The 20,068-nt window shown below is 40.6% G+C and overlaps 1 protein-coding gene across 14 annotated transcripts in view; it reads right to left on the reverse strand.

Annotated features, from left to right (window-relative positions):
• LPP (LIM domain containing preferred translocation partner in lipoma) overlaps nucleotides 1-20,068 on the reverse strand; it is a 778,646-nt gene that overhangs the window by 519,764 nt on the left and 238,814 nt on the right. For 2 of the 14 annotated variants that reach the window (XM_049854907.1, XM_049855645.1), the window contains one exon: nucleotides 16,492-16,594. The exons of the other annotated variants lie outside the window; for them this stretch is intronic. The gene's annotated coding sequence lies outside the window, so the exon portion shown is untranslated. The remainder of the gene's footprint in view (nucleotides 1-16,491; nucleotides 16,595-20,068) is intronic. 14 annotated transcript variants of the gene reach the window in all.

Raw genomic sequence — 20,068 nt, forward strand, 5'->3', positions numbered from 1 at the left:
CAAATGCTACCTGCCAACAGTCCTGTTTATAGCCTGTGATCGCGAGTACTATTTGTCAACTGCCTTAACACCTCTGCCTTAAGTTTTGGAGGCTATAATTTGGTTTAACACCACTGAGGTTAGACAATATTATTATTGAATTAAGTTCACCAATTGAATATTTGTTTCTCTAACTATTTAAGTTTCATCTTAAATTTCTATTCATTTTCATGTAAAAAAATGAGAATATTGTTAACCCTTCAACAGGCAATACTACATATACGTTCCAGCTACATTTTCCACCCTGGACGGTTACTGGCAGACATTTGAGCCACTTTAGTAACGTCCTGGCCTCATGGAGGATACTGGGGCAACTGTCAAAAAACGAGGAAGTTGGTCTGCACCATATTTAAGTGCTGAGAGCCATTCGTATGAGGAGATGCTTCCCAGAGGAGTGACTGTGTGAAAGTTTTGTGTCTTTTGGCTTCTGTACAGCAGGGCAAGGGTTGCAAGTATGTTTACTATTTCCTTTCTGTTACGGTCACCAGTATTTGGAAATATTCAAGTAAATGAGTTATTTTTGGGGTGAAAACAGTCTGTGATGTACTTCCTGGGCCACAGTGCCAATACGTACTTCACGGAACATGGGACCTATATACACTGTGTGTGTGATGTGTTTTGTGGAACATGGGATGGACATGGCCCACTCAAATTCATCAGCTCCCTGATAACATCTTTTATTAAATGCTCACTTCCTCGGAAACAATTTGTGATACATTTCCCGGGCCATGGAACTGATATGTACTGCACTTGTGATGGACTTCATGGAACTTGGGACAGATACAGCCCGCTTGCATTTGGCATCCCATTTTTTTCAAACACTAAAAAGACTACCAACAAACAATGATACAGCATCCATTCCATTAGTGAAAAAACACGGAATCACCAAAAATTTTCAAAATAAATATAAATCCTTTGAAGGGCTAAATTAAATTTAAAATGCTCAGGTATTGGAAAAATAAAGGAGGTGGGAGATATACATGTTTTAACCTTCAACGGCCATGAGCTAGTTTTAGAAAACAACGAGATTCAACCCCATACATTATTCGCTCTGAAATAATCATTCTTGCTTAACACTAATCTAAGGGCCCAGAGAAATTATTTCTCAGGATTTGAAAGGGTATGAAAACCAGACAGCCTTCTCATAAAAATGTGTTATAAATTTAACTTATGTAATAGGGGCTAGTTTCATAATTTCACATTTAACAGTCAAATAATTGAAACCATTTTCAAATAGTGCCCTTCTTAAGTCATGCTGGAAGTCGCTCCTCTTTTATTTCAAGATTTGGAAACAGGAAGATAATCTACAGAAGCATTGACCAATGGTAGCCTAATAAAAACGAACCAGGCTGTTTCAGGTTAGTTTCAAAATGGCATTGTTAGGTGTCACTCCTTTTTAAACTTTCTCTCGATGAAAGTACTGACGTTGTGCTTTCTGCGTTTTTATCAATTATTGACCACTATGCAAAAAAATAATAAGATGTGTGAAGAATGTATTCTGCTGCCAATATTATGGGGGAAAAACACAGTTCAGACATTTGTATAGTAGTAGCTAGTCACCCAATACAGAAGTGTAATAGCCATGAAGTGTGAAACTGTTCAGATACTTCTAACACAGGCCTCAAGCTGAAACTTAACTCCCATTTGTGAGTTCACTTGTACATATATAATGACAAGAAACTCATAACCTCCCAAGGCAGCCCCTTCCATGGCAGAAAACATGCCACTGCTAGAAAGTCCTATGAGGTGAAACCCATACTCCTATCAAGACTAACTACTGGGATTACCTTTGCCCTCTGGAATCACAATCCTTATACATGGCGACTCTTCACATATTTAAAAAAAAAAAAAACAATTTTTTTTCTGAGTTCTAAGTTAAACCAATATAGTTCATCCTTTTTTTCTTTCCAACTAGCTTCATAGCTTTAAAAGAATAAAATGCAATTTAAAATCCCAAAACCATGGCACAGTACTTCCCTAATCTTCTTAGCTTGCCATAAGCCAGAATAAAAAAACTACTGTCCTAAACTCTTACGACAGTGACTGAGAATAAATTAAAAAAAAAAAAAATGTTTTCCTCATCTTCATTTTCCCAGTGTTTAACACAGAGTCTCAGTACTCAGGAAGTTAGTATTATATAAAAGGGAAGGTACCCTTAAGGAATGGAATAGAAAGAGTCAGGCTCTGGATTTGAACCCAGACCAAGGTGACCATGCATCCTGGTTCACCCAGAGAGGTCTAATTTATGTCTGCTCTTCTGGCATCATTATTCACAGTGCCTCTTCTTACTCTCGGAAAAACCCATTGCTGTCCAGTCAATTCCAACTCATAGCGCCCCTATAGGACAGAACAGAACTGCCCCAAAGAGTTTCCAAAGAGCAGATGGTGGATTTGAACTGCCGATCTTTCGGTCAGCAGCCGTAGTCCGCCGTAGTTCTTAACCACTGTGCCACCAGGGCCCCTACTCTCAAAAGTATCCTGATTTAGATAATAACTTACACAGTCACCCGGTATATAACATTGAAGCAGTGGCGGTTCACTGGTAAAATTCTGCCTTCCACGCAGGAGACGTGGACTGGACTCCTGGCCAGGAACAGGCTTCAGCAGAGCTTCCAGACTAAAACAGACTATGAAGAAAGGCCTGGCGATCTGCTTCTGAAAATCAGCCAGTGACAACCCTGTGAATCACAAAGGCCCCATCCTGCTGTGCATGGTGTCACCAAAAGTCAGGGGCTGACTCAGTGGCAGCTAACAACAACATGTAAGTGATAAAGACGGTTTGGTCACTGAATCTAAGTGGACGGGTCTTGTCCCAAAGGCTCCATATAGCCAAAGATCCCACACCTTGGGTCTACTGCAGCAGTTACAAAGAGGGCAGAGCAATTAGCAGTAGGAAGTAGAGGAGCCTATGGGAGTTTTCCTGTTCCAGGAGCAATAAGTATAAAATAAGACAAAAAGAATACACCAGAATGATTCTGCAGGAGTAAAGGAAAGTATGAGTCAGCAGAAATATAGCAGAAGCTGTTATCACTAACCTATTCACTTAAGTCTCTTTCTCCTAAACAAGGGAAACCCTGGTGGCATAGTGGTTAGGGGCTACGGCTGCCAACCAAAAGGTTGGTAGTTCAAATCCACCAGGTGCTCCTTCGAAACTCTATGAGGCAGTTCTACCTTGTCCTATTGGGTTACTATGAGTCGGAATCGACTTGACAGCAACGGATTTATATCTTTTCCACCTGCCCCCACACCCATTCAATATTAAAAGGGATTCTGTAACTTCTACTTGGTGCTTCAAGCTGAAGGACAACAGCTTTCCCTGATCTTTAATTTCCAACAAGAAAAAAAGAGGGGAGGGGAGAGTAGACAAATACAGTTCTAACATGTGTCCACATGAATCCCCTAGGGTAAAAACCAGTTGCTGAGTCATTCCAACTCCTGGCAACCAGGGATAAAGGGGGTGGGGGAGGCAGGAGCTCCATACAATTATTTTATATTTCTAAATAGGGGTTACACAAGACTTCAGGGAGATGAAGTCAGTGAATTTCACGCAGGCCAATAAAGCCATATTAAATACATATATATTTTTTACACTGATTTCCATTACAGTCTAAATGTATATTCGAGGGTAGGGAGCACAGGATGGAAAGCTGACAACCTTTCCCTAAGACAGAACTTCCCCAGAACCTGGTAAGCACTATTGTACCATAATATCACCCACCTCCCCGCAGTACTTTCCAAGATGTTTGAAACCAAAACAGTTGAGAATATTCTCCCGGCTAGGTGTCTTCCCACCTTATGGCATTTTTCTGATCAATAGGAATTCCCCTGAGGGATTCCCTAAAGTCAAACTGTTGCATTTTCTTCTGTTATATAATTAATTACACGGACAAACAGAGCTGGAATACAACACAGTCGTTAATCCACCCGCACCTGAGCGTCTACTACACACAGAGACTTTTGAAACGCATACCCAAAATGTGAAAACCACACCCTTCCTGAGTTGGATAGGGTGGACTGACAGTCAAACCCACTTCTGTATCTTCTAGCGTGCCTTCTCATATACAAAGGCTTCCTCCCAGGTAGGATCTGATTGCCAAAGAGAGTCTGTCAAAATTAATGTACTGGCTTGAGATTTCCAAGGCAAAAACTGTTGTTTTGTTAGGTTCCCTCAAGTCAGTTCCAACTCATAGCAACCCTATGTACAAGAGAATGAAACACTGCTCGGTCCTGCGCCATGCTCACAATCATCGTTACGTTTCAGCCCACTGATGCAGCCACTGTGTCAATTCATCTCGCTGAGGGTCTTCCTCGTTTTCACTGGCTCTCTACCAAGCATGATGTCCTTCTCCAGGGACTGGTCCCTCCTAATAACGTGTCCAAAGTACTTGAGACGAAGTCTTGCCATCCTCACTTCTATGGAGCATTCTGGCTGTACTTCCTCCGAGATAATTTGTTCACTCTTCTGGCAGTACATTCAATATTCTTCACCAACAGCATAATTCAAATGCCTCAATTCTTTTTCATCTACCTTATTCACTGTCCAGCTTTCTCATGCATATGAAGTAATTGAAAATACCATGGTTTGGGCCAGGCACACCTTAGTCCTTAAAGTGACATCTTTGCTTTTTAACGCTTTAAAGAGGTCTTTTGCAGAAGGCAATACATTGTTTCAATTCTTGGCTGCTGCTTCTATGGGTATTAATTGGGGATCCAAGTAAAATGAAATCCTCAACAACTTCAATATTTCTTCCACTTATTATGATGTTGGTTATTAATCTGGTTGTGAATATTTCTGTTTTCTTGATGTTGAGGTGTAATCCATACTGAAGGTTGTAGTCTCTGGTTTTCATCAGTAACTGCTTCAAGTCCTCTTCACTTTCAGGAAGCAAGGTTGTGTCATCTGCATATCACAGGTTGTTAATGACTCTTCCTCCAATCCTGAAGTCCTGTTCTTCTTCCTGTAGTCCAGTTTATTGGATAATTTGCTCAACATAAAGATTAAGTATGGTGAAATGATACAACCCTGAGGCACACCTTTCCTGATTTTAAATCACAAAGTGTCCCCTTGTTCTACCTGAACAACTGTTTCTTGGCTTATGTACAGGTTCCTCATAAGCACAATAAAGTGTTCTAGAATTTCCATTCTTTGCAATGTCATCCATAATTTGTTATGACCCCACAATCGAACACCTGTGCATAGTCAATAAAACACAGGTAAATACCTTTCTGGTGTCAACGCTATTATAGATTGAATTGTGCCCCCCCCCCCAAAATTTATGTTGAAGTCTAACCCCTGGTACCTGTGACTATGACCTTGTCTGCTTGGAAACAGGGTCTTTCAAGATGCTATCAGTTAACATCTAAGAAGGCCTGGTGGCAAAATGGTTAACCACTTGGTTGCTAACAGAAAGGTTGGCAGTTGAACCCACAAGCCGTTCATGGGAGAAAAGACCCGGTGATCTGCTCTCATAAATATTATAGCCTAGGAAACTTTATGGGGCAGCTCTACCCTGTCCTATAAGGTCACTACGAGTTGGAATAGACTGGAAAGCACAAAAAAACACATCAGTTAACATGAAGTAAAGTGGGTCCTAATCCAATCTGAATGATGTCTTATTAAAGAGAAAAGATACATAAAGACAGATAGAGAGAAGACGGCCATGTGATCACCATGGAATTATGCTGAAACTGTAAGCCAAGAAATGTCTGAGACTCCCAGAAGCTGAGAGAACAAGGAAGGATCTTACCTAGAGCCTTCGGAGAGATATGGCCCTCCTGGTACCCTGAATTTGGACTACTAGCATCCAGAACTATCAGATAATAAACTTCTGTTCTTATAAGCCACATACTTTGTGGTACATTGTTGTGGCACCCTAGGAAACTAAGACAAAGTCTATATTCCTACTGCTTTGGGCTATTTTCTGCTGGCAAGCATGGTTTTGAAGATGGGGGAGTTTTCTGCATCCATATTACCATATCCAGTCTTCAGCTTTCTGGCCATCAGGAAGCAGCTGCAGCAGAGGGCGTAGCTCAACTCCAATCTCAGGGTCCAGTTACCACCTTTCTGGGTGCTGATGGACAGGTGAAGTGACAGCTCTCCAAATCAGGCTTCTCAATCTCTGGTTCACAAGTACAACGGGGTATTTTTAACTCCCTATTTCCTGTGATGGCCTCATGATTCTCTACTTTCCTGACGGTGGAAAAGGTAGCAACTTTGAATGGCCCTGGGATCCATTATCGGAAACTCAGCTTAGAGCCTGTTCTTTCAGTCCACCTAGTGATTTTGAAAACACCTAACTTCCTGTATGAAATCCCTCTCTGCCTAAAGTATCTGGAATGGTTTCTATTTCTCATAGTAAACGCCCTCTCAAGATCTTTAAAAACTGAAACTTGAGAAGTAAAACCCTCTCATCATCCTTAAACTTTAGTTTGTCAGTCAGTAATGAATAATGATATTTTATCAACTCAAGAAACCAGAGTTCAAATCATTCGCTGAGCAACTAAATCCTAAGCACCTAGCCTATGCATAGCACCCCAATCATTAGGCAGGTAAGCCATGCCCAGAGCAGTCATAAGTCCATCCCTCCCCAAGCTCAGGTCTACTGGGAAGAGGCATCCCCTAAGAGGAGAGACATGAAGTGATATGAAGGAGGCAAGGCAGGGAGCCTAATCTAATCTCAGAATTCTAGTCTCAGCTCTATCATTAACTGGCCATGGTTTCTAATCAAGAAGACTAGATTCCTGAAAGTCCCTTCAAACTCTAACATTCCAGAACTCTATGAATTTTTGCACTCATGAGGGAATTTACTTGGATTCGAGTCCTTAAAAAACTTCCCAGATTTTCAGTTCCCTAAAACTGAAGGTCAGAACACAAAGGTCACATTAAGCACAGACCTCATATAGTTAAAATAGGAACAGGAATTAATGACCCCCAAATGTTATCCTTTGTGGCAGCCTACAGCTAGAAAGCCTAAGCAGAAAAAAATCCAAAACCATGGTTGCAGTGGTTGTGAAGAAGAGCAGGGAACAAACACAACTTCTTCAGGGTCTCTGTCTTCTTTGAAAACGTCTGCCTCAATGTCTGAAGAGTAGGGGGAGTATTTAGATGTAACATACTCATGTGACGCATTTAAATTATGGCATCCGCAAAGAGTATTGAATATACCATGGACTGCTGGTAGAATAGATAAATCTGTCTTGCAGGAAGTACAGCCAGAATGCTCCTTAGAAGCGAGAATGGTGAGATTTTGTCTCACTTATTTTGGACAAGCTAGCAGAAATGACCAATCCCTAGAGAAGGACACCATGCTTGTTAAAGCGTCAGCAAGAAAGAAGAAGACCCTCAGCGAGATGGACTGACACAGTGACTGCAACAATTGGCTCAAACACAGTAATGATAGTGAGGATGGCACAGGACTGGCCAGTGTTTCATTCTGTTATAAAATGGGTCCCTATGAGTTGGAACTGACTTGACAGAACCTGACAAGCACAACACTGTATTCAGACCAATAGACAGAGTGAGAAAAACTAGAAAAATCCATTACTACTTAGGTGTCTCAAAAAAGGTCTCTAATATCTTCATGTCTCTGACAAGAAAATCCCTGAAACTCATAATAGAAAAGTAGTTTTGTGGACAGGGAGGAAAATGGCAGAAGGAACCAGGTCATATGTCTAATCGCAGCTCTGGCACCAACTCCAACAAGGACCAGAGACCAACGCCTTTCAGACGTCACTGGGCCTTAATATCTTCATCTGTAAAAAAGGAGCCCTTGAGTGGCACAAACAGTTAAGTGCTTGGCTACTAGCTGAAAGGTTGACGGTTTGAATCCACCCAGAGGTGTCTCAGAGGACAGGCTGGGTGATCTGCTTCTGAAAGATCACAGCCTTGAAAACCCTATGGAGCAATTCTACTCTGTACACACGGGGTTGCCAGGAATCAGAATTGTCTCAATGGGAAGTAACGACAAGAACGAAATGGAAACAACGATACTTGGCCTACTTACCTAATAGGTGCTTATATGAAATAAATGAGATACCACATATAAGGGTATTTTATAAGCATCAAAGAATAATATACATATTAGGGAAGGTTACTAATAAAGAAATATCCAAGGAAAGCTTGGAATGGTGCTTCTCAAGTGCGGCGCAAGCAGCAGAGGGAAATGTAAATCTAGCAGTGCTTTCACAATTTTATAATCTGGGGGAAAAAATGGTGAACAGAATTGTGACAAACAACGATGCCCAAAAGAGAAGAGAAACCAGCTGGGCTCTGTCATAACTGTCTCAGTTCCTACAGCATACACAACGAAAGACTGCAGGGCGGGGAAGGGTCAGCCTCTGAGATTGCAGCGCTGATGAGATGGAGATGCTGAACCCAACAAAATGATATTTTCGCCTCAGTTGTAATAATTGTTCCCTTTAATGATTTTCGTGTGGTTTTTCTACGCATGTGACATCATTGTTTTCCCAGTTATCTCTCTTGCAAAATGGAAGTCACTGTCATAACTCAAGAGTGAAGCATAATATTGATGGTTCGTTGAAGGAGAATGACTGCAGAGAATGTGCCCAAGCTCTAGGCTTGCTCACCTGGATGGACAGAAATGTAAAGGCAGATCTCATCCAGAGCAGGATTTCAGGACCCAAAGGGCATAGGAGGTTCAGGTAATATTCAGACAACAGCTACGTAACTCTAAGATTTCCAAGAGGAAGTACAGGAGGCCTAATCAGTAAGTATGTCACAGCTCAAAACACGTAAGACTGAGAGGCAGGGTGGTCCTCCATCCTCAGTCTACTGGAAAGTGGTCAGGCTAGGAGAGAGCCAAACTGAAAGTCAGCTCAAGTCCCAGGGCTTTGGGAACACTCAGCCAGGAAGAGTTATAAATTTTTAGGCAAAAAGGCTCCCTGTTGGTCTACATTGGTCTAGCAATACCACAGAAGTCTCCAGAGCACTGGGATCCTATCTGTCATTCACAGAAAAGGAGACCTTAGTGGCAAATAGATATGTCCCCCCATAAAAAAGAAAAATATACACACACACGCACACAAAAAAAACTTTAGTAGTAGTAGTCAGGAAAACACAAATTAAAGCTACAATGAGATACAGCTTTTTCTTACACAGTTTGTCAGAAATTTAAAAATTCATAAAATTCCCCGTGGGTGAAGATGTGTGGGGAAAATGACATTCACAATATTATGTTTCTTCTTCTAAATGGCCTCTCTCTTAGACCTCTCCAAGTCTTACTGACACTTCCTTGACATAGCTCGCACAAATGGTAAGCCTGGGTTTTATTCAGAGTCATCAGGTTAGAAAGAACCAAGGAGTAATCCTACCCGTCGCCCATATTTGTAAAAGTTCTATCGGAACACCAACTAACCAACTTGTTACCATCGAGGCGATTCCGACACATACTGACCGCACAGGATAGAGTAAAACTGCCCCATAGGGTTTCCAAGGAGCAGCTGGAGGATACCAACTGCCCATCTTTTGGTTAGCAGCCAAACGCTTAACTACTGTGCCATCAGGGCCCTTTACTGGAACACAGCCAAGGCCATTTGCTTCCCTATTACCTACAGCTATTCTGGTACTACAAGGGCAGAGCTGAGTAGTTACAGCAGAGATCACCCAGCCCGCAAAGCCTAACAGGAAATGTTTGCAGATCCCTCTTCTAACATTAAAAATAATAATAAGTTTTTGTATCCAACTATCACAGATATACAAAAATCTGGTATTTTTTCTTAAGCCTTTTGCTATTTTCTTTTTCCATGAACTTTAATCCCTATTAGGGTTTATTTTGGTATATATTCATGATGTAACTCTTTTTCATTAATGTCTACTAATTATCCCAATACCATTAAAATAATCCTTCCTTTTCAGAATATTGGTAGGTGGTTCCTTTATTGCATATGAAGTCCCATTTGTAGTTTCTCTGCTTCTACCAATGATGCTGAATAGTCTCCATCTATTCAGGAGCTACCCACGACATCACTACAGTTAGCGTTGCATTAAAGTGTATTTTAAGTTTTAGTACGTGGCTGGGCTGGTTCCTATCCCTCACTACTTTTTCTTTTTTTTTTAATTTGTCTTAGCTGTTTTGCCTGTCTAATACCAAGACAATTGTAGAATCTTTTTGTTATGATTCAAGAACAACTGATCTGAAAGTTGCACTGAGATTTCATGAAATGTAGAGAGAAATAACTACTTAACAGTTTTTACATATTCATTTAGGAATAGGTATGTCTTTCAATGCATTCAAGGGGTCTTTCATATGAGCCCCAGTGGCACAGTGGTTAAGAGATTGGCTACGAACCAAAAGGCCGACAGTTTGAAATGTACCAGTTGCTCCTTGGCAACCCTACGGAGCAGTTCTACTCTGTCCTATAGGGTCACTATGACTCAATGGCGATATTTTTTTTTTCTTATGACTCAATGAAGTTCTATAACCTCTTTATATAAGCCAAGCATAATCTTCATTTAAACATTTAACTCTTTGTTTTGCTGTGAAAGGGATCTTTTTGTTTATTTTCAAATGTTATGCAAAAAATATATAACTGGGTCCTGAAGGGCACCCTTGCCCAAAGATTAGACAGGTCTATAAAACAAACAATAACACACATGAAAAACATGCTTTATAGTCCAATCACGTATAGGAGACTAAATGGGCACACCAGCCCAAAACAAAGGCAGGAAGGGACAAGAAAGCCAGAAGAATGGAAACAAGAACCCAGGTGGAGAATGGGAGACTGTTGATACATCAGAGGGATGGCAACTGATGTCACAAAACAATTTGTGTATTAATTGTTTACTGAGAAACTAATTTGCTCTGTAAACTTTCACCGAAAGCACACTAAAAAAATAACTAGAAACAAGATATATGGAGGGGTACACAGACTCATTTTACCTTACAACAATCAAAGAACTGCAAATACCAAAAAATGTACCTCGTGCCGGCACCATTGGGGGGGGTACTGATTCACTCATATGTTCCTGCTCCAGAGTTATATAAACACAAGAAACTTAAAAACACAAATAAACCATAAAAATGTTAACCACTGACCCTTTTATCTCACCCCTCAGGCGTCAGTCATGCTTAGGATTTTTGAGGGACTAAGCTCTATTTTTACATTAAAATGTTCATGTCAGCAATATATAAAAGTAATGGGATAATCAGATAAGATATGGTATAACCACCTCATGAAATATTAAACTGATATTAAAATTGTAATCATTCAAGAATATAAGCATAAGCAATATGGAATATGCTTAACATATGATATCAACGAATATATATCATTGTAATTTATGTTATGGCTAATGACTGGAAAAGAACACACAAAAATGTTGGAATGTACCTGCATCTGGGTTGTGGAATTGTGACATTTTTTCTTCTATAGGTTCTAAGCTGGACACACATTGCAGGATTACGCATATAGTAAAAATCACGTGACCAATCCTTAGGTGTCTTCTAGCACTAAGTTTTGTAATTCCCTTGTTATAAAAGGTGGGAAAATGAGGTGCAGAGATATGAAATGACTTCCCGAAGGACAATGCCAAGTCACAGGCAGAAATGGGTCTAGGACCCAGACCTTCAGACTTGAGATGCAGTATTTTGTCCTACATTGCATTTCATGTCATCATTTTCCTAAGGCTAAGGCAACTCTTAGGTCATTTTAATATTTTATATATTATATGGAGCCCTGGTGGCAAAGTGGTTAAAGAGCTCAGCTGCTGTCATGGATTGAATTGCGTCCCCCCAAAATACCTGTCAACTTACCTGGGTCATGAGTCCCAGGATTGTGTGATTGTCCACCATTTTATGTGATTTCCCTATGTATTGTAAATCCCATCACTATGATGAAATGAGATGGATTAGTGGCAGTTATAGTGACGAGATACACAAAACTAGATAGTGTCTTAAACAAATCTCTTTGAGATATAAAAGAGAGAAGGGAGCAGAAAGACAAGGGGACCTCATACCACCAAGAATGAACAGCAGGAGTGCGTGTCCTCTGGACCCGGGGTCCCTGCACTGAGAATCTCCCTGACAAGGGCAAGATTGATAACAAGGACCTTCCTCCAGAGCCAAGAAGAGAGAGCCCTCCCCTGAACCCAATGCCCTGTATTTGGACTTGTATTCTACTAGACTGTGAGAGAATAAATTTCTCTTGTTAAGCCATCCACTTGTGGTATTTCTGTTATAGCAGCACTAGATGACAGAAGATAGCTACTAACCAAAATGTCAGCAGTTGGAATCCACCAGCTGCTCCTTGGAAACCCTGTGGGGCAGTTCTACTCTGTCCTATAGGGTCACTATGAGTCAGAATCAACTCAACGGCAACAAATTTATACATATATATATATATATATACTTATAATATATATATAAGTAACTGAAAAGAACAATGTTCAATTTCCTCTCTAAGTGTATAACTGCTTTAAAAATCCCCCAAAAGGCTTTGCTGTAACAGAGTTTGAATTAAACTGCTCCTCTGAATAGAGCTGTTCAACAGAACTGTGGACATCAAAGTATGTTTTCTACAAAAACTTGCTTTTGTAGAGATAATCCTTTCCTTACAATTTCAGTACTATGTTAAGTATTAATTTCACATTAAGTTAAACGCCACCTTTAGACATTTACTAGAGCCTAAGAAGTCTCTAGTCTCAACTGGCAGAAATGTCACTCTTCGGGAGAAAATTCCTTCGAAATCCAAAAGCTAATGAGAAATATTTCTTTAATTTTTCTCACTGCAGCATGACAACAAAGTTGGTGGAAGAGGTTTATGTATCTACATACACAATGGATAACCATAATTAGTTCCTAATATTCTGTAATGCCTAAAAATAACATATGGAGCCCACATCTATTCTGATCTTCTGTGAATTCTGAGGGGTTCTAATTAGGTCCCAGTGGAGGTAATATTTAGAAAGGAACAGGTAAAAAAAAAAAAAATCATTAACGATAGTTAACAACAAATAGTTAATAAAGCAGTGTGTGTGTGTGTGTGTGTGTGTGTGTGTGTGTGTGTGTGTGTGTGTGTACAGAGACACCATTATTTATATATTATCCACTGAAGGCACACTTTCCAAGACTGTGAAGTAACCACCTCCAGCAATTGCTGACACATTCTCCTGTATCCTATTATGCTGCAGTCCTTTCTTCCTAATTCCCAGGGTATTCTTGACATTGACATATACATCCATCATTCCTCATTTTTGTTTGTTTCCCTTTTGAAAAAAGAATAAATCTTTCATCTCCCTTTGATGTTACTCAAATTATAATAACTACAAATCGGGGGACTAAGAGGTGGGGAGGAAAGGTCAAAGCCAGGTAAAAATTGGAACCTAAAAGAAAAAAAAAAATCACTTCAGCAGAAAGAAAGAATTTTGAGGTTAAACCAATTGTGTAAGATGAGTATACTGGCAACATCATGAGAGTCTCCAGTCAAATTTGATCTTTTCTTCTCACGGACTCCTAAGACACACTTTGTGCTAGGAAGTGTCCTAGCCTACCTAGTATTAGAACCCTTCTGTTAGTACATCTGTCTTTCCCACCAAACCTAAAGCTCTTTGAAGGCCGGAACTAGGTCTTTATCATCTTTTCATGTCATAAAGCACCTTACAGACTGCCTGGTAAAGAAAAGAGTCTCGAAGAGCTGCTGGATTAGATTAAGTGCATACTTCTTTGTAGAGGCTGACTCATTGAGAGGCTGTTGATTTAAACTCAGATAGTTTCCCACACAAGTATAGAAATTTAAGTACAGTCCTCATTCTTTTTGCTTATTTGTATGTGAAATCTACAATTGTCTGTACCTTATAAAAGTTCAAAAAGCACAGAAAAGCCTTCAACTGTGTGGCTACAATCAGCCTATCTCTTGAGGTCCATTCATTGCCAATGCTGCTAATCTTCCCATTCTCAATTCTGTCACCAAGAAGGTTTTAGAGAACCCTGTCTTCTTCCCATGTTGATTCAGTCATTCAACAAGCACTGCGTTAGTACTAAGAAAATTAAGGTATTTGTCTTAAAGGAAATCAAATATATATATATATGTATTCATAAATGATTCTGGTATGAAGTAAATGAAGAGTCTCCTAAGGAAGGCACAAAAAATGCATTACAAGAATGTGAGGAGCTCACCAAGGAAGAAATTAGATTAGTTCTTACTTGGGAAGAGTTGGTGGGAAGAAATTAGGAGAGATTCCATGAAAATGTCTCATTTTTATGTGAAGTCACAAAGGACCGGTGAGGTTTGAAAAAGAAGGCCCACCCAGTCAGGAATGGCAGGAATGTAAGCAAAGGCACTGAAGCAAGGAGACTCAGGTATGTTTGGGGATAAGCGAGTGGTCTGAAAAGGTCTGTATTTTCTGTAATAACTGAGAACGCCAGCATTCCTCCTCACTCTCAAGCCAAGTATGCCCCTCAGAGGGAAGACGGATGAAAAAGATATGGAAAATTAAGAGTGAGGAAACAGGCAGTGAGAAGTGAACTCAAGGAAACAGATTTGAGTGAAAAACCCTCTTGTCTAAGAGACAAGGGATTTGGATTCTGGTCTCAGCCCAGCACAAACTGACAGACTCACCTGACAGGGACTCAGGTTCTCCTGACAGGGTCTCAGGCCCTTCTGACAGGGACTCAGGCACTCCTGACAGGGACTCACGTTCTCCTGACCAGGGACTCAGGTTCTCCTGAAAGGGATTCAGGCCCTCCTGACAGGGACTCAGGTTCTCATGACAGGGTCTCGAGCCCTTCTGAAAGGGATTCAGGCTCTCCTGACAGGGGCTCAGGTTCTCACGACAGGGTCTCGAGCCCTTCTGACAGGGACTCAGGCCCTCCTGACTGGGACTCAGGTTCTCCTGACAGGGACTCAGGTTCTCCTGACAGGGACTCAGGCTCTCCTGACAGGGATTCAGGTTTTCTTGACAGGGACTCAGCCTCTCCTGACAAGGACTCCTCCTGACATGGACTCAAGCTCTCCTGACAGGGACTCAGGCTCTCCGGGCCCCACTTGTTCACTGAAGAAATTGAGAAGATTAGGCAAGATAGCATCTGTTGTTCTTTTCAGAATTCCGTTAGGCCTGGAATTTGGTGAAACTCAGGACTCCACCTATAATACTAACCGATGGGGAGCAGTGTGATGAGTTTTGATGTGTCAGCTTGGCTAGTCCCCAAAGTTCCCTTTCAAATATGTTTCTGTTTAGGGTGAGATTCAAGGGATATTCTCACAAGACAGACGGAAAACAAAAGGGAAACAGCAACCATTTTATAACACACACACACACACACACATTTTCTCTCAGTTATTAAATCAAATGCTAATCTAGGTGCTACTGTGAAGTTGACTTTACAGATGTAATTAACATCACTACCCAGGTGAATTTAAGTTCATCAAAAGGGAGATTATCTTGGATAAGCCTGTAGCACAAGAAGCTGCAGCCTAGGACAGTTGGCTTCCAGCCTGGTGGTGATCTCCCTTGCTAAGTGTCTGCTCTATGGATTTCAAGGAGCCCTGGTGGCATAGTGGTTAAGAGCTCAGCTGCTAACCAAAAGGTTGGCAGTTCAAATCAACCATGTACTCCTTGGAAACTCTATGGGGCACTTCTACTCTGTCCTACAGGGTGGCTATGAGTTGGAACTGACTCGATGGTACCTAACAACAGCAATGGATTTCAAAGTTGCTTAGCCTGCCCCCACAAAGGTATAGGCCAATTCCTTGTAATAAATCCCTATATATCCTACTTGTTCTGCTTCTGTATTTGAACTGATACAAGAAATAAAAATCTCGCATTGAAATGTTCCAGTGTGGGCATCACCATGAAAATCAATGCCAATAGTTAATAGTGCTCACCCACTTTCCACCCTATCATATAGATACTTTTTGTCAAGCTGTCGAAAAGAACCTTATCCATTAACCAAATGGTTACCTACATTTGATTGCAAACTTTTACCAAGTTTTTCCCCAAAAACTAAATTCTAAAACCCACTGCCTTCAAGTCCACTCTGGCTCATGGCAACCCCATGTGTGAAAGTACGACTATGCTCCATAGGGTTTTCATTGGCTGATTTTTCAGAGGTAGATCACAGGCCTTTCTTCCGAGGTGCCTCTTGGTAGGCCGAAACTTCCAACCATTTGGTTGGCAGCCAAGCACATTAACTGTGTACACCACCCAGGGACTCCAAATATGTGTGTGTGCACGTGTATGTGTATTCACATATACGTGTATGTATGTATGTGTGTACATATACACATGTGTATGTATTATGCGTACGTACACACATATATATGTATGTTTATGTGTGTACACACACACAAACAATATAACTAAAAAGACAAACAAGAAACTCAGGGTAAATATTTGCAACAGATGTCAGACAAAGCGTTAATAAATATTTGGGATCCCAAATAAAGACAAAAAGTCATGAACTCAATAGACCAAATGGGCACAGGCCATGAACTTACACTTCATAGAAGAATACATCAATTTAGCAAAAGACACATGGAAAAAGAATCTTCTTAATGGTCACAGGAATAAGGATTAAAACAACAGATGACTCTTCTGAACCTATTAAATGAGCAGAAATTAAACATTACAATCATACACAATTATCTTTTCCTGGAGGGAGGAATGTTCTAAAAAAAAATTGTGTTCTGGTAAAATGAAAACATATTGCTGCTGTCAACTGAAAATGTCTCTTTGCAAATGAAAAGTCATTGACCCAAACATCCCACTCCTGCCAATCCTGCCAAAGTAGAAATGTGGTAGGAATAAAATAATAATAATCATATTAGAATGAAGTTGAAAGTAAATTACACTATGCAGCAACACGGAAATCTAAAAAACAATGCTAAGTGGAAAGAGAAAAAAGTATTTTTCAGATATTAAGGTTGAAACTATGTAAAAATATACTTGTATTTGGGCAAGGGCTGGTTAAAAACGAAAAAGGAGAATAGGTCAACTGTCAAGATAGTAAGCTTCTGGAAGGATCTTCTTCACTCTACAAACTTTTACATTATTACTGTTTAAATATCATGCAATTAAAAAGTCTTGAAGAAACGGCAAAAACATAAACATATATTACAAATATTATTAAATAAAACATATTATCTATTTGTGGCAAGCCAGGCTAAGGAATAAGAAAGTAAAGAAAATTGAGAGTAATATTAACCAAGAAAGTTATACATATCCATGGTATCTACATTCAACACGATAAAACAAACATACTAAATTTTCCACTAATACACAGCAAAACATGTTTTCTGTCTGGTGTCATCTCGGATTATGTCTGGGAGGAAAAAAAATACACCATAACAGGGTGAAAAAGAAAGTGCAATTTGAGCTAGAAGAAAATGGAATTGGATTCAGGAATAGAATCCTCATGAAAATTTAAAATGTGATAAAAGTCAGTAATTTCATCCTAAAAATTAAAAAAAATTTCTTTTTTTTTTTTAAATGCAAGAAGCAGAAGCTAAACACCAGTAAGCCTCAATGGAATGCACTGAGTGGGCACTGTTCATAAAATATCCCCTATACCCATTTTAACCAAATATATAGATTACCCTCCTCTGAGCTTAAGTTTTCTATGAGGCAGCTGGACCCCATGTCCCTACAGGGTTTTAAGTGTCAGCAGACACTCTAAAGTCACCACTGCTGGGACAAAGTGAAAGTGCCAGGAGGTACGCACCTTAGCAGCAGAAGGGTACACCACACAGAGGATCAGACACAAGAGAGGGAACTGGGAAAACCAAAGAGAAGTTAGCAGCCTACTTACCTGAGGGAAAAGCTCTTTGTAAGGAGGATAAGGGTCCAGAGACAGAGGGAGAAGAAATGGGGTGGGGAAAAGAAAAGAAAGAAAACAATAACTAAAATCATGTACGTGACCATCTGGAGTGACTGGGTAGTACAAACGGTTAAAGTACTTGGCTGCTAACCAAAAAGTTGGAGGTTCAAGTCCACCCAGAGGTGCCTTGGGAGAAAGGCTTGGTGATCTACATCCAAAATATCAGCCAGCAAAAACATTATGAAGCACAGTTCTATTCGGACATACGTGGAGTCAATCTGATGGCAAGTGGTACCTGAATGTAAATATTTAATACGCACAACATTGTTTCACGTACTGAGGTGGCTAAAAAAAGGAAAAACAAAACCAGTTGCTGTTGAGTCCGTTCTAACTCATAGTGACCCCCAGGACAGAACAGAAGTGCCCCATAAAGTTTCCAAGGAGTGCCTGATGGATTCGAGCTTCCAACCTTTTGGTTAGCAGCCATAGCAGTTAAACACTACTACCTGGAGAGCTAAAATAAAAATTACCAAAAATAAATGTAGAAAAGGGTGAATTTCATAAAGACTCTTCCCACGTTCCACATTCTGCTAAGGGCTTTATTTTATTAGAGAGCTTTCATATCCACTGTTGTATTTAAAAAGTTAACACCAACCGTGTGAGATTGGCAGGGTAGACATTATTATTAAGCCCATTTTACAGTCCTGGAATCTGAGGCTGCGAGAAAACCCATCTGTCAACCACACAAATAGTGAACACCAAAGCCTGCAATCAAAGCACAGGTCTACTGACTTTCCCTGTGTCATGGCCTCTCTCCCAGCTTAATAAACACAGGCGACCTGGAATGGACACATGGTTAAGTGACCAAAGGAGACTTACAGGGGTTCCAATACCAGCTGACATTGCCTAAGTTAGGAGTGATTAGGGAGGGTTACTTGGGCAAATGGGACTTCAGACAAGTGCCAAATGCTAAAAGGAAAGGGGAAAGGGCTTTTTTTTTCCTTTCCCTCTCTCTACAAATGTTCCCTGAGCTACCTCATCCATGACGATGCTTTTATTACATCCTGATAGTTCCCAGTTCTTGTCCCGACCTTTCTTCTAAATTCCACCCCTGGACCTCCAGCAGTTTATCTGTCCTTCTTAAGGGTCAAGCTCTCAAAACCAAAAAGCTCAAAAGAAAAAAAAAAAAAAACCTCTCATTCTACCCCATAAACAAAAAACCCGCTGCCGTGGATTCCGACTCAAAGTGACCCTAAAGGACAGGGTAAAACTGCCCCAGAGGGTTTCCAAGGACTGCCTGGTGGGTTTGAACTGTCAACCTTTTGGTTAGCAGCCGTAGGTCTTAACCACTACACCACCAGGGTTTCCCTTCTACCACATACTCACCTGAAAGTGAAGCTTCCTTCCGTATTGTTCGTCCATTTGAATGAGTGGTACCATCCAGTGCCCAAAATCAGAAATCAGTAGCCTACTCTGTGAACCAGGGAGCAACACTGGCTTCAGGTACTTTGCTTTCCTACAACATTGCTTCATGTGTTAACAGCTCCAATGAGAATGTTATAGGGTCGAGGGAGTTTGGCTACCAAAGGGTAGGGTAGTCCCAGTCACCTGACCATAAAATCATTTTAGTTACACAAAAACATTCAATTACTAATAATGCCATTGTAGCTCAGAATGAGATAAGTGCTCAGAAATGTTTGTTAAGGGAAGAAAACAGAGGGAAAAGCAAAGGGAGAGGAAAGAAGTGGTAGGAGGCAAGAAGAGAAGGAAGGAAGAGAGAAACAAGGGTCAATGGCACAAGCAAAGGTCAAAGGCAGCATTATTAATCTAAAACTACGTGTTAAAACGTCAGGACTTGACTTGGGGTTTGCTGGTTTGTTTGTATTACTGTCAAATGTTGACATCTCTGTGTCCTAAATCACAGCACGATCTTGGGCCTGTTTTACTTCTCTCTGGGCCTCCATCTACCCACTTATTCCACCCACTGCCATCAAGTCCATTTGAACTCAAAAGGAATCTATGAGTTCCCTATGAGTTGAAACCACAGGGTTTCCAAAGCTGAAAATCTTTACAGAAGCAGACTGCCACATCTTTCTCCCATGGAGCCACTGGTAGTTTCGAACCGCCAGCTTTTGGTTAGCAGCTGAATGCTTTAACCACCACGCCATCAGGGCTCCTTACCCATTTATTACAGGAGAGTTAATCAACTCCAGACTCTAAAACAGTAGAACAGAATAGTATAAAGGGCAAGAGGTTAA

Source organism: Elephas maximus, chromosome 1 (genome assembly GCF_024166365.1).
Source record: "Elephas maximus indicus isolate mEleMax1 chromosome 1, mEleMax1 primary haplotype, whole genome shotgun sequence".
Classification (NCBI taxonomy): domain Eukaryota; kingdom Metazoa; phylum Chordata; class Mammalia; order Proboscidea; family Elephantidae; genus Elephas; species Elephas maximus.